The sequence below is a fragment of the Hyla sarda genome, chromosome 2, assembly GCF_029499605.1.
Source record: "Hyla sarda isolate aHylSar1 chromosome 2, aHylSar1.hap1, whole genome shotgun sequence".
Lineage (NCBI taxonomy): Eukaryota > Metazoa > Chordata > Amphibia > Anura > Hylidae > Hyla > Hyla sarda.
The window spans coordinates 219939617-219952115 of NC_079190.1; positions in this window are offsets into that span (position 1 = coordinate 219939617).

Below are 12499 nucleotides of genomic sequence, written 5' to 3' on the forward strand. Positions count from 1 at the left end.
TGGGATGGTAGGTTTACTTGGGTGGTAGCTTTACTGGGATGGTAGGTTTTTACTGGGATGGTAGGTTTACTCGGATGATAGGTTTACTCGGATGGTAGGTTTACTGGGATGATAGGTTACTCAGATGATAGGTTTACTCATATGGTAGGTTTACTCGGATGATAGGTTTACTGGGATGGTAGGTTTACTGGGATGGTAGGTTTACTCGGGTGGTAGGTTTACAGGCATGGTAGGTTTTTACTGGGATGGTAGGTTTGCTCGGATGATAGGTTTACTCGGATGGTAGGTTTACTGGGATGGTAGGTTTACTGGGATGGTAGGTTTACTGGAATGGTAGGTTTTTACTGGGATGATAGGTTACTCAGATGATATGTGTACTCAGATGGTAGGTTTACTGGGATGGTAGATTTACTTGGGTGGTAGGTTTACTGGGATGGTAGGTTTACTGGCATGTAGGTTTACTGGAATGGTAGGTTTACTCGGATGGTATTTACTGAGATGGTAGATTTACTCGGATGGTAGGTTTACTGGGACGATAGGTTTAATCGGATGGTAGGTTTACTCGGATGGCAGGCATTGTTTTCAATATCAGAACAGGGATAGTAAAAAACGCAATAGCTCAGCACAGAAATTTAGCATCATACAGTATTAAAGGGGTACTCCACTGGCCAGCATTTGACTTGCATTGAGGGGGCATGGCGTGACATCATGAGGGGGTGTGGCGAACCCCACAGCATGTTCCGAACGCTGGCCAGTAGAGTACCCTTTTAACCCCTTGGGGACTGAGCCCATTTTGACCTTAAGGACCAGAGCATTTTTTGCAATTGTGACCACTGTCACTTTAAGCATTAATAACTCTGGGATGCTTGTACTTATGAATTTAATTCCGTGAATGTTTTTTCGTGACATATTTTACTTTATGTTAGTGTAAAACTTTCACCGATATTTGCATAATTTCTTGCTGAAATATTCCAAAAGTTCATGAAAAATTAGAAAATTTAGCATTTTTATAACTTTGAAGCTCTCTGCTTCACAGGAAAATAGACATCCCAAATAAATTATATATTGATTTACATATACAATGTGTCTACTTTATGTTGACATCATAAAATTGACGTGTTTTTACTTTTTGAAGACATCACATGGCTTCAAAGTTTAGCAGCAATTTTCAAATTTCTAAATCTGAATTTTTCAGGGACCAGTTCAGTTTTGAAGTGAATTTTTGAGGGTCTTTATGTTAGAAATACCCCATAATGGACACTATTATGAAAACTGCACCCCTCATAGTATTCAAAATGACATTCAGAAAGTTTGTTAACCCTTTAGGTTAGCAGCAAAGTGGAGGCGAACATTCAAAATCTTCATTTTTTTACATTAACATGTTCTTGTGGACCCATATTTTTTATTTTTACAAGGGGTAAAAGGAGAACAGCCCACCAAAATTTGTAACCCAATTTCTCTCGAGTAAGGAAATACCTCATATGTGGGTGTAAACTGCTTTGTGGGTGCACAAGAGGGCTCAGAAGGAAAGGAGCGACAATGGGATTTTGGAGAGTGAATTTTGCTGAAATGGTTTTTGCGGGGGCATGTCACATTTAGGAAGTCCCCATGGTGCCAGAACAGCAAAAAATACACCACATGGCATACTATTTGGGAAACTATATGCCTCAAGGAACATAACAAGGGGTACAGTGAGCCTTAACACCCCACAGGTGTTTGACGAATTTTCAATAAAGTTGGACGTGAAAATGAAAGATTTTATTTTTTTCACTAAAATGCTGATGTTACCCCAAATTTCTTATTTTCACAAGGGGTAATAAGTGAATATATCTCCCAAAATTTGAAACCCCATTTCCCTCGAGTAAGGAAATACCTCATATGTGGATGTAAAGTGATCTGCGGGTGCACTATAGGGCTCAGAAGGGAAGGAGCGACATTGGGCTTTTGGAAAGCGAATTTTGCTGAAATGGTTTATGGGGGGCACATCTCATTTAGGAAGCCCCCATGGTGCCAGAACAGTGAAAAACTACCCGTATGTCACACTATTTGGGAAACTAAACCCCTCAAGGAATTTTCTCGGACCACCAAAAATCTGTCAGTCACCTGTGGGGTGTTAAGGCTCACTGCACCCCTTGTTACATTCCGTGAGGGGTGTAGTTTCCGAAATGGGGTCACACGTGGGTATTTATTTTTTTGCGTTTATGTCAGAACCGCTGTAACCAGCAGCCACCCCTGTGCAAATCACCAGTTTAGGCCTCAAATGTACATACTGCGCTCTCACTCTTGAGCCTTGTTGTGCATCCGCAGAGCATTTTACGTCCTCATAATAGGTATTCAGGAGAAATTGTGTTACAAATTTTTTCCTTTTACCTCTTATGAAAACTAACAGCGCGTGTTAGTGTCAAAAAATGTTATATTTACACTAACATGCCGGTGTAGACCCCAGCTTTACCTTTTCATAAGGGGTAAAAGGAGAAAAAGCCACCAAAAAGTTGTAGCGCAATTTCTCCCGAGTACGGAGATACCCCATGTGTGGCCCTAAACTGTTGCCTTGAAATCCGACAGGGCTCTGAAGTGAGAGAGCGCCATGCGCATTTGAGGCCTAAATTAGGGATTTTCATAGGGGTGTACCCGGATGCAAGCGTTACACTTGACTCCGCCACCACAAATACTGTATGTCAGTTTTCCCCAAACAGGGTGCCTCCAGCTGTTGCAAAACACCCAACATGCCTGGACAGTCAATGGCTGTCCGGCAATACTGGGAGTTGTTATTCTGAAAAGCTGGAGGCTCCGTTTTGGAAAAAACTGACATACAAGATGTTTTTAATTTTTATTGGGGGGGCGACAGTGTAAGGGTGTAGTGTATATGTAGTATTTTACTCTTTATTATGCATTAGTGTAGTGTCTTTAGGGTACATTCATACGGATGGGGGTTTACAGTGAGTTTCCCGCAGCAGCAGAAAATTTGCCACATCTCAAACATGAAACTTGCTGTAAACTCCCGCCCATGTGTTATGCAACAACTGGGGAGAACAGTTTGGAGACCACTGTGTAGTGGTCTCCAAACTGTAGCCCTCCAGATGTTGCAAACCTTCAACTCCAAGTATGCCCAGACTGCCCAGGCATGCTGGGAGTTGTAGTTTGGCAACATCTGAAGTGCCAGATGTTACAGAACTACAACTCCCAGCATGCCTAGACAGTCTTGGCATGCTTTGAATTGACATCAGGAGCGCTACAGTTTGGACACCACTGTATAGTGGTCTCCAAACAGTGCCCTTCCAGATGTTGAAAAACTACAACTCCCAGCATTCTGTGATTTTCCAGGCATGCTGGGAGTTGTAGTTCTGCAACATCTGAAGTGCCAGATGTTACAGAACTACAACTCCCAGCATGCATGGACAGTCTGGGCATGCTGAGTCTCCAAACTGTGGCCCTCCAGATGTTGCAAAACTACAACTCCCAGCATGCCCAGACAGCCAAAGGCTGGGAATTGTAGTTTTGAAACTCCTAGAAGCAGCAGTGAAGATCACTTTACGACGATCTTCACTTCTGCATCTGACACCGCTGCACTTGCCTGCCGCCGATCCCTTGTCCCCGCGCCGCGATCGCAGGTAACTGCTGCCGATCCCTGCTGCATCCATGGCCCCCGCACCATTGCCGCCATCTTCCCCCGCTCTGCCCTGACATCGCGGGGCGGGCATAGCGGGGGAAATGAACTTTCACCCCCACAACCCAATCCCCACCCCTGCCATGCACTGCAAAGCTGAGAAGCTCAGATGCAGCCAGGTGGTGCAGGCTTAATGAGAGCAAAGGCAAGGTCAAAAGTTCGGACCATACATTGGAGAACCAGCAAAGTATCAAGAGATCAGACAGAGGCAATGTTAGGAAAACAGGCACAGATCAGGATCCCAGATCAGCAGGACAGAATTCAGACACCTTTGGAAGTAGTAAACTCCACAATTGATTAAGCAACAGGAGATGGATGGAGAAAGCCTAAATGGGATTGGTGAGGGAAATCTTGTGAAACATGCATTAACCGATTAAGTTACAGCCAGTGCTGGTGCACGGCCCCTAGAGGCAGAGCAGGAACTGCAGTAGTGGTAGAAGCAGCAGGAGTGAGTCTAAAGAAGGAAGCCCAGGGCCTACAGTGGAGACATAGAACAAAGAATGCAGGTCGGTGCCAGTGAGTGCCAAGACACACAGTATGCTGGAGAATGTCAACTGCAGGCATTACATTATGGATGCTGAATCTTCTGTATGGTGTTATTTTATCTGTGGATTCTTACACATTCATACATCCAAAGGTGGGGCATAGTAAGGCTAGACTTCTGTCTTTATGTCCTGTCTCATCATTGGTTTTGGCTGCCCTTGCAGCTCTAACTCCTTTGATTGGCTGATTAACTCCTGTAAATGTCATAGGCTTAGCAGAAAATCAATGTGGAGCCAATTACATTCTGCCATTACAGCAAAGGCAGGATAATTATAAAGAAGAGACTAAAAAAACCACCTGTGAGAGAAACATGGACATCATGAGATTTCTTTATGTATACCATGGCCCTAGTAAGGGGAGTCTGAGGGCCGCTTTGATACAACATTTCTAGTTACCTATTTATACTGATGCTTTATAAACTGCTCAAAAAATAAAGGGAACACTTAAACAACACAATGTAACTCCAAGTCAATGACACTTCTGTGAAATCACACTGTCCACTCAGGAAGCAACACTGATTGACAATCAATTTCACATACTGTTGTGCAAATGGAACAGACAAGAAGTGGAAATTATAGGCAATTAGCAAGACACCCCCAATAAAGGAGTGGTTCTGCAGGTGGGGACCACAGACCACTTCTCAGTTCCTATGCTTCCTGGCTGATGTTCTGGTCACTTTTGAATGCTGGCGGTGCTTTCACTCTAGTGGTAGCATGAGACGCAGTCTACAACTCACACAAGTGGCTCAGGTAGTGCAGCTCATCCAGGATGGTACATCAATGCGAGCTGTGGCAAGAAGGTTTGCTGTGTCTGTCAGCGTAGTATCCAGTAGAAATGTCGCGAATTGTTCGCGTTCGCCGCGCCTTGTGAACATATGCAATGTTCGATCCGCCCGCTATTCGATGCCCATCATTGCAGTAAACTTTGACCCTATGTGTCACAGTCAGCAGACACATTACAGCCAATCAGCAGCAGACCCTCCCTTCCAGACCCTCCCACCTCCTCCATTTTAGCTTCATTCTGAAGCTGCATGGTTAGAGAGAGGAGGGATAGGGAACCTGCTCCTGATTTAATAGGGAAAGCGATAGCTAGGTGGTTTATTCAGGGTCCACTACACTCCTGAAGCACTAATCTAATCTCTGCTGTAAGGAAAGCACCCAAAAAAGCTCTTTTAGAGCTCAACAATCAGTCTGCATTTTTTTTGTTTTCCACCTGTGTACTCTAATAGCATTTGCCTGCCTGGCAGCGTGAATGGCAGTTTCACAGGGTATATTGTGCCCACTTGCCCAGTGGCACCACTCATATCTGCTGTCACAATAGCTTGCAATATAGCAGTAGTATAGCAGTCAGTTTCTTTCACACGTGTGTTTTGCAACAGCTGGAGGCACCCTGGTTGGGAACCACTGGTAAAAAAGGGGTACTCTGTTGGAAAACTTTTTTTCTTTCAAGCATCTAGAGTATTCAGTGTCCACAAAAGTCCGGAAGGACTCATCTGATCTCTGCTTTAAGGACAGCACCCAAAAAAAGCCCTTTTTAGGGCTCAAATATCAGTCTGCATTTTTTTATTTTTTCCCCTGTGTACTCTAATAGCATTTGCCTGCCTGGCAGCATGTGTGGCAGGCTCGCTCACAAAGTATATTGTGCCCACTTGCCCAGTGGCACCACTCATATCTGCTGTCACAGTAGCTTGCAATATAGCAGTAATATAGCTGTCAGTTTCTTTCACACGTGTGTTTTGCAACAGCTGGAGGCACCCTCGTTGGGAACCACTGGTTAAAAGGGGTACTCTGGTAGAAAACTTTTTTTCTTTCAAGCAACTACAGTATTCAGTGTTCACAAAAGTCCTGAAGGACTCATCTGATCTCTGCTGTAAGGACAGCACCCAAAAAAGCCTTTTTTAGGGCTCAAACATCAGTCTGCATTTTCTTCCCCAAAAACACTTTTTTGACTGTGAAATAATAACAGTCAGTTTCCATCACACAAGTGCATTTTAGGCCCTGCAAGGGCACAGTGTTACACCAGTGCTACTCATATATGGTGTAGCAGTAGTGTAAATTAGAAAAAAAAAAACATTTTTGGCTGTGAAATAAAATCAGTCAGTTTACAAAACACTTGGGAGTTTTGGGGCCTGCAGGGCTCTGTGTCACACTAGTGCAAGTCATATTTGGTGTAACAGTAGTGTAAATTTGAAAAAAAACAAAAAAACTTTTTGGGCTGTGAAATAAAATCAGTCAGTTCACTTCACACTTGGGGTTTTTTGGGCCTGCAGGGCTCTGTGTCACACTAGTGCAAGTCATATTTGGGGTAACAGTAGTTGACACATGCAAAAGAAGCCCGCAGCAGATTGGGGATATCAAGGACCCCCTTCCCACCCTTGCTGGGCTCCCTGTACATAACAGTCTGTTTAACTCTGTCCATTTTGCCCAGATGAAGCAAAACACGGTCCGGGTGATGGCCCTGCAAACGGTGGCAAGGGGGGGGGGGGCATTTCCAAAAACAGGTCCGAAGTGGAGGATACGCATCAGGCACCAAATATAGTGCCACTCAACGGAATCAAAAGCCTTATAGATATCCAGGCTGACCACGTAACCAGGGGAGACACTCTCCTCCGCTGCGGAGATGTTGAGCTGAAGTCTCAGCACAGGCCAGCAGAGAGGGGGTTAATGGAGCAGCAGCAGAATCAACTATCAGCACCACTCAGGCTCCAGCAAGTCCTGCAGCCAGGACACTTCCTCAGCACGGGAGCCCCACTGTCCCAGCAGCTGGAGGAGCGGGAGTTGCCCTGGAGACCTACACTACCTGATCGATATAACATAATACCTGATGTTTTAAAGCACGTTATTCCAAACAATTTAAGAATGTTAGGTGATTTATGCCCTTTATGGATTAAAACCAGACTCTGCATCAACTATGTAATTTTCCATGGGAGTTTTGCCATGGATCCCCCTCCGGCATGCCACAGTCCAGGTGATAGTCCCCTTGAAACAACTTTTCCATCACTACTGTGGCCAGAAAGAGTCCCTGTGGGTTTTAAAATTCGCCTGCCTATTGAAGTCTATGGCGGTTCTCCCGGTTCGCACGTTCGCGAACATTTGCGGAAATTCGCGTTCGCTGTTCACGAACGGAAAATTTTATGTTCGCGACATCACTAGTGTCCAGAGCATGGAGGCGCTACCAGGAGACAGGCCAGTACATCAGGAGACGAGGAGAAGGCCATAGGAGGACAACAACCCAGCAGCAGGACTGCTAACTCCGCCTTTGTGCAAGGAGGAGCAGGAGGAGCACTGCCAGAGCCCTGCAAAATGACCTCCAGCAGGCCACAAATGTTCATGTGTCCACTCCAACGGTCAGAAACAATCTATGAGGGTGGTAAAGAGTTAGGGTATACAGTGGGGCAAAAAATATTTAGTCAGCCACCAATTGTGCAAGTTCTCCCACTTAAAATTTCATCATAGGTATACCTCAACTATGAGAGACAGAATGAGAAAAAAAAATCCATAAAATGACATTGTCTGATTTTGTAAGAATTTATTTGCTAATTATGGTGCAAAATAAGTATTTGGTCAATAACAAAAGTTCATCTCTTTATCTTCATCAGTACTTTGTTATATACCCTTTGTTGACAATGACAGAGGTCAAACGTTTTCTGTAAGTCTTCACAAGGTTTTCACACACTGTTGCTAGTATTTTGGCCCAATCCTCCATGCAGATCTCCTCTAGAACAGTGATGTTTTGGGGCTGTCGCTGGACATCACAGACTTTAAACTCCCTCCAAAGTTTTTCTATGAGGTTGAGATCTGGAGACTGGCCAGGCCACTCCAGGACCTTGAAATGCTTTTCACAAAGCCATTCCTTCGTTGCCTGGGCGGTGTGTTTGGGATTATTTTCATGCTGAAAGACCCAGCCACGTTTCATCTTCAATGCCCTTGCAGATGGAAAGAGGTTTTCACTCAAAATCTCACGATAAATGGCCCCATTCATTCTTTCCTTTACACGGATTAGTTGTCCTGGTCCCTTTGCTGAAAAATAGCCCCAAAGCATGATGTTTCACCCCCATGTTTCACAGGAGGTATGGTGTTCTTTGGATGCAACTCAGCATTCTTTCTCCTCCAAACATGACAAGTTGAGTTTTTACCAATAAGTTCTCCTTTGGTTTCTTCTGACCATATGACATTTCCCAATCCTCTTCTGGACCATCCAAATGCTCTCTAGCAAATTTCAGATGGGCCCGGACATGTACTGGCTTAAGCTGGGGGACACGTCTGGCACTGCATGAAGTCCTGGCGGCGTAGTGTGTTACTGATGGTGGGCTTTGTTACTTTGGTCCCAACTCTCTGCAGGTCCTTCACTAGGTCTCCTGTGTGGTTCTGGGATTTTTGCTTATCGTTCATTTTGTGATCATTTTGACACCACAGGGTGAGATCTTACGTGGAGCCCCAGATTGAGGGAGATTATAAGTGGTCTTGTATGTCTTCCATTTTCTAATTATTGCTCCCACAGTTGATTTCTTCACACCAAGCTGCTTGCCTATTGCAGATTCAGTCTTCCCACCCTGGTGCAGGTCTACAATTTTGTTTCTGGTGTCCTTCGACAGCTCTTTGGTCTTGGCCATAGTGGAGATTGGAGTGTGACTGTTTGAGTTTATGGACAGGTGTTTTTTATAAGTTCAAACCGGTGCCATTAATACAGGTAACAAGTGGAGGACAGAGGAGACTTTTAAAGAAGGATTTACAGGTCTGTGAGAGCCAGAAATCTTGCTTGTTTGTAGGTGGCCAAATACTTATTTTCCACCATAATTTGCAAATAAATTCTTTAAAAAATCAGAAAATGTGATTTTATGGATTTTTTTTTCTCATTATGTCTCTCATAGTTGAGTTATACCTATGATGAAAATTAAAGGCCTCCCTCATATGTTTAATGGGAGAACTTGCACAATTGGTGGCTGACTAAATACTTTTTTGCCCAACTGTAAGTAAGATATAGCACACTGCAACCTCCTTTTTCTGTTTCAGCTCAGGATCATGTATTAATAGCTTTATCATCAATAACAGATGAATGTTACAGCAAGACGAAAGTGAAGGTTGATCTTGGTAGAATGTTCTTTCTCAAACTAATAAAAGTTGAACTTGCTCTTGCGTGTGCTCTTCTCGAGTTGGCAACTGAAGACCATTCACTCATTTTAAAAGCAATGATCTTTTCTCATCTGGTATGTTTGTGTTAAGTTCCATGTAGCTGTGTAAGATGACATAATGTTGACATTTACCGTATGCTCCCTACTTGCGATTTACTAGTATGAATGAGAAATTGTAAAAGGTGCCACTCATACATGTCACATTGATCTCCTAATGACTTCAGTAATAGTGTTAGTCTAGTGTGACATATTTCATTCAGCTAAAGACAGGATGCTTTCACAAATGCAAGGACTATGCTCAATAGAGGATACATTTGCCCTTGCAACCAGTTTTTAGCCAGTTTTACATGTGCATATTCAGACAAGTTTTTGTTCCCTTACCATGTTTGCAAGTCCTATTATACTGTGTGATGCTTTTTTATGTCGGGGCCATCGCATAAACGGCTATCTGGCAGTGCTGACTGCTTCAGCTGCCACCGGATAGCCGTTTACGGTGCCCTGTGTGCTCCGCTGACGATCACTTACCTGTCTTCGGGGCTCCGGCACGAAGACAGTGTCCATCAGTGCACACATTTGGCCTCATTAACTAAGGCTTTTCTGAGTCGATTTTGTAGGGTTTTTTGTGTCACATGTGTCCTGCCAGAATTTCCAATAAAAAAATCAAAAAACCCTACTAACTCTCTACTTTTCTCAAAAAAAAACCTGCAAAGGGGTGTGGCCATTAGGGAAAAGGAGTGTGTCTAAAAAAAAAAAAACATTTTCTAAAGAAACCCTACAAATTTTTTTAATGTTTCCACATAAAATGATGTAGATTTAAGCTCTGAAAAGCCTGAAAGCTCAGAGCATAAGTAAAAAATGCAAAATGTAGAGAAAGTCACCAAATACAAGATAAAATAGTGTGGTGACTAGGTGGTGCAGGTAATAGTGTAGGGTATGTTGGTATTAACCCTATGTTGTCGTGACGCCAGGATACTGTTTTCTTAGATTAATGGTCTGACCGCCAACCGTCCCAGAAACGGAAGGGAGAAATAATTGAATGTCCACAGCAGATATTTGATGAAAACCGGAATAAACTTTACTGCATATTTTATGCAACTGCAGGTAACAAAACAGTCTTTGTTTAGAGAAAGAGATATAAAAAGAAAAAGGAGGGACGCGCCTCGTATAATCCTGCAAGTGTCCAGGAAATGACTGTTTTGGAGACTCTCACCTGATGGGTGCAGGTAACGATCACGTAACCCCTGGCAACGGGTTGGTCTTTTAGGAATGGCAGGCCAAAGGAGCTTGACCGGAGACTCTGGCAAGAGGTCCGGTAACTAAATAGGCTGAAAAGAAAAAAAGGGGGGGCTCCAAACAGAGGCGCTATTCCATAATACGAGTGAACTATCAAATAAATGAAATAAAATAAAATGAATGGATGACTCAATACATTAAGCAGAACTTATACTTTATTTATATAAAAGTAGTCTGCATGTACATCCATGAGTGAGGCAGACGCGTTTCAGGTAGAATATTACCCTTTCTCAATTGCTGGCTGCAGAAGATAAGGCTTCAGGCCTAGGTTGAAATGATGATTTGTTCTGAGATGTGCTTTCTCTGATAATCTGGAACTAAGAGAGCGAATTTAGTGGCAGCAGACCTTTATATATTAAAAGGGCGGGACAAAGCTCATTGGATAGCCAAACCTGTCAGTCCTGACCTCGGGAACTCTAGGTATATCACATGACCCAAAAAGGTCCTTACACCATAGCATAACATAAATTAAAGGCACGTGACCTCTAAGGTCCTATACATAGGTATCCTATATGAATTAAATATATAAATATACACATTAAATATCAACATATTAAGAGGCGACTAGGGGTTAGCCCTTCAGGAGAGCCAATTAGCATGGAGGAACTCTGGCTAAGGGGACTCCAGACAAAAGGACAGGACATGTCCTGTACCAGGACACCACAATAGTAAATACTGTGGAAAAATACCTGTTGCAAACAAAAACCCACAAAGAAAACTCCACTCTTAGTAAATGAGGGTCATTGTCTTAAAATAAACTGCACTAACACCCCAAATTAAATGATTGAGTCGCCTCCATTCTGTTAAGATGGTGGTATTGCCCATAATTTTGCATCTGTTCTGCACGCTGCCTATTCTAGTCCTTTGTCCCCGAATTCCTCGTTCCACTCACAAGAGTGTGGGCGGTCTTTCCATCCCAAACTTTCTTCTCTATTATGGGGCTGCTAGACTGGCTCAATTGCTGTTGTGTAATGCTCCCTCTACTTTCCCCCATTGGGTTACTCTTGAAAATGGCCTTCTGTCCCCTTACACTTTATCCTCTCTGATGTGGCACTTAGGCCCGATTTCCTCCTTTGTCCCTCCATTTGCATCCTTATCTCTTCACTCCCTGCTCCTCTGGTGGTCAGTACATTTCAAGACCCCTCTTCAGTCGCCTATATCTCCTGTCACCCCCCTCTTCCGAAACCCCTCTTTCCCCGGGTCTATCCCCCCTCCATACCCCCCCCCCCCCCCCCGCGTAAATTTCCATTGGTAGATTGAGCAACGCCTTTCCTCCGTCCATTGTTTCCTCTCAGGGAAAAAACTTATGAATAGGGATTTGTTAATATCTCGCTTTCACCCTCCAGCCGTGGAGTCTTTTCGCATTTCCCAAATGTTCTCTTTTCTTCAATCTATGCTATCTCCCTCCACTGCAGTAGACTCTACATTTTTTTAAAGCTATGCCTCTCTACTCTTCTCTATGCACCAACTCTCTCTTGCTTATCTATTCAACTGAACCGTCCCCTCCTGATAAGAAATCACCTTTTAGGGTTGAGTAGGAGAAGGACCTCCAAATATCTCTAACTCTTCTGGAATGGCACTTCTGTTGTGCCCAGTTGAGTAGAGGTAGCTGGCAAGTCTCCCTGACTAAAACAGCTCTCAAGATTCTACATAGAACCTATTATGTCCCCATGCGCCTTTATGCTATCTACCCTACTGTCTCCCCTCTTTGTTTTTGTGGTTGTCAAAATATTGCTTCCATGCTCCATATTTGGTGGACGTCCACACATAGTTGTTTTTTGGCGCAAGGTCACTGACCTTATTTTCTCAGTCACGGACACCCCCTGTTATCCTATCCCTGCTATTTGTTTATTGGGCATGAAACC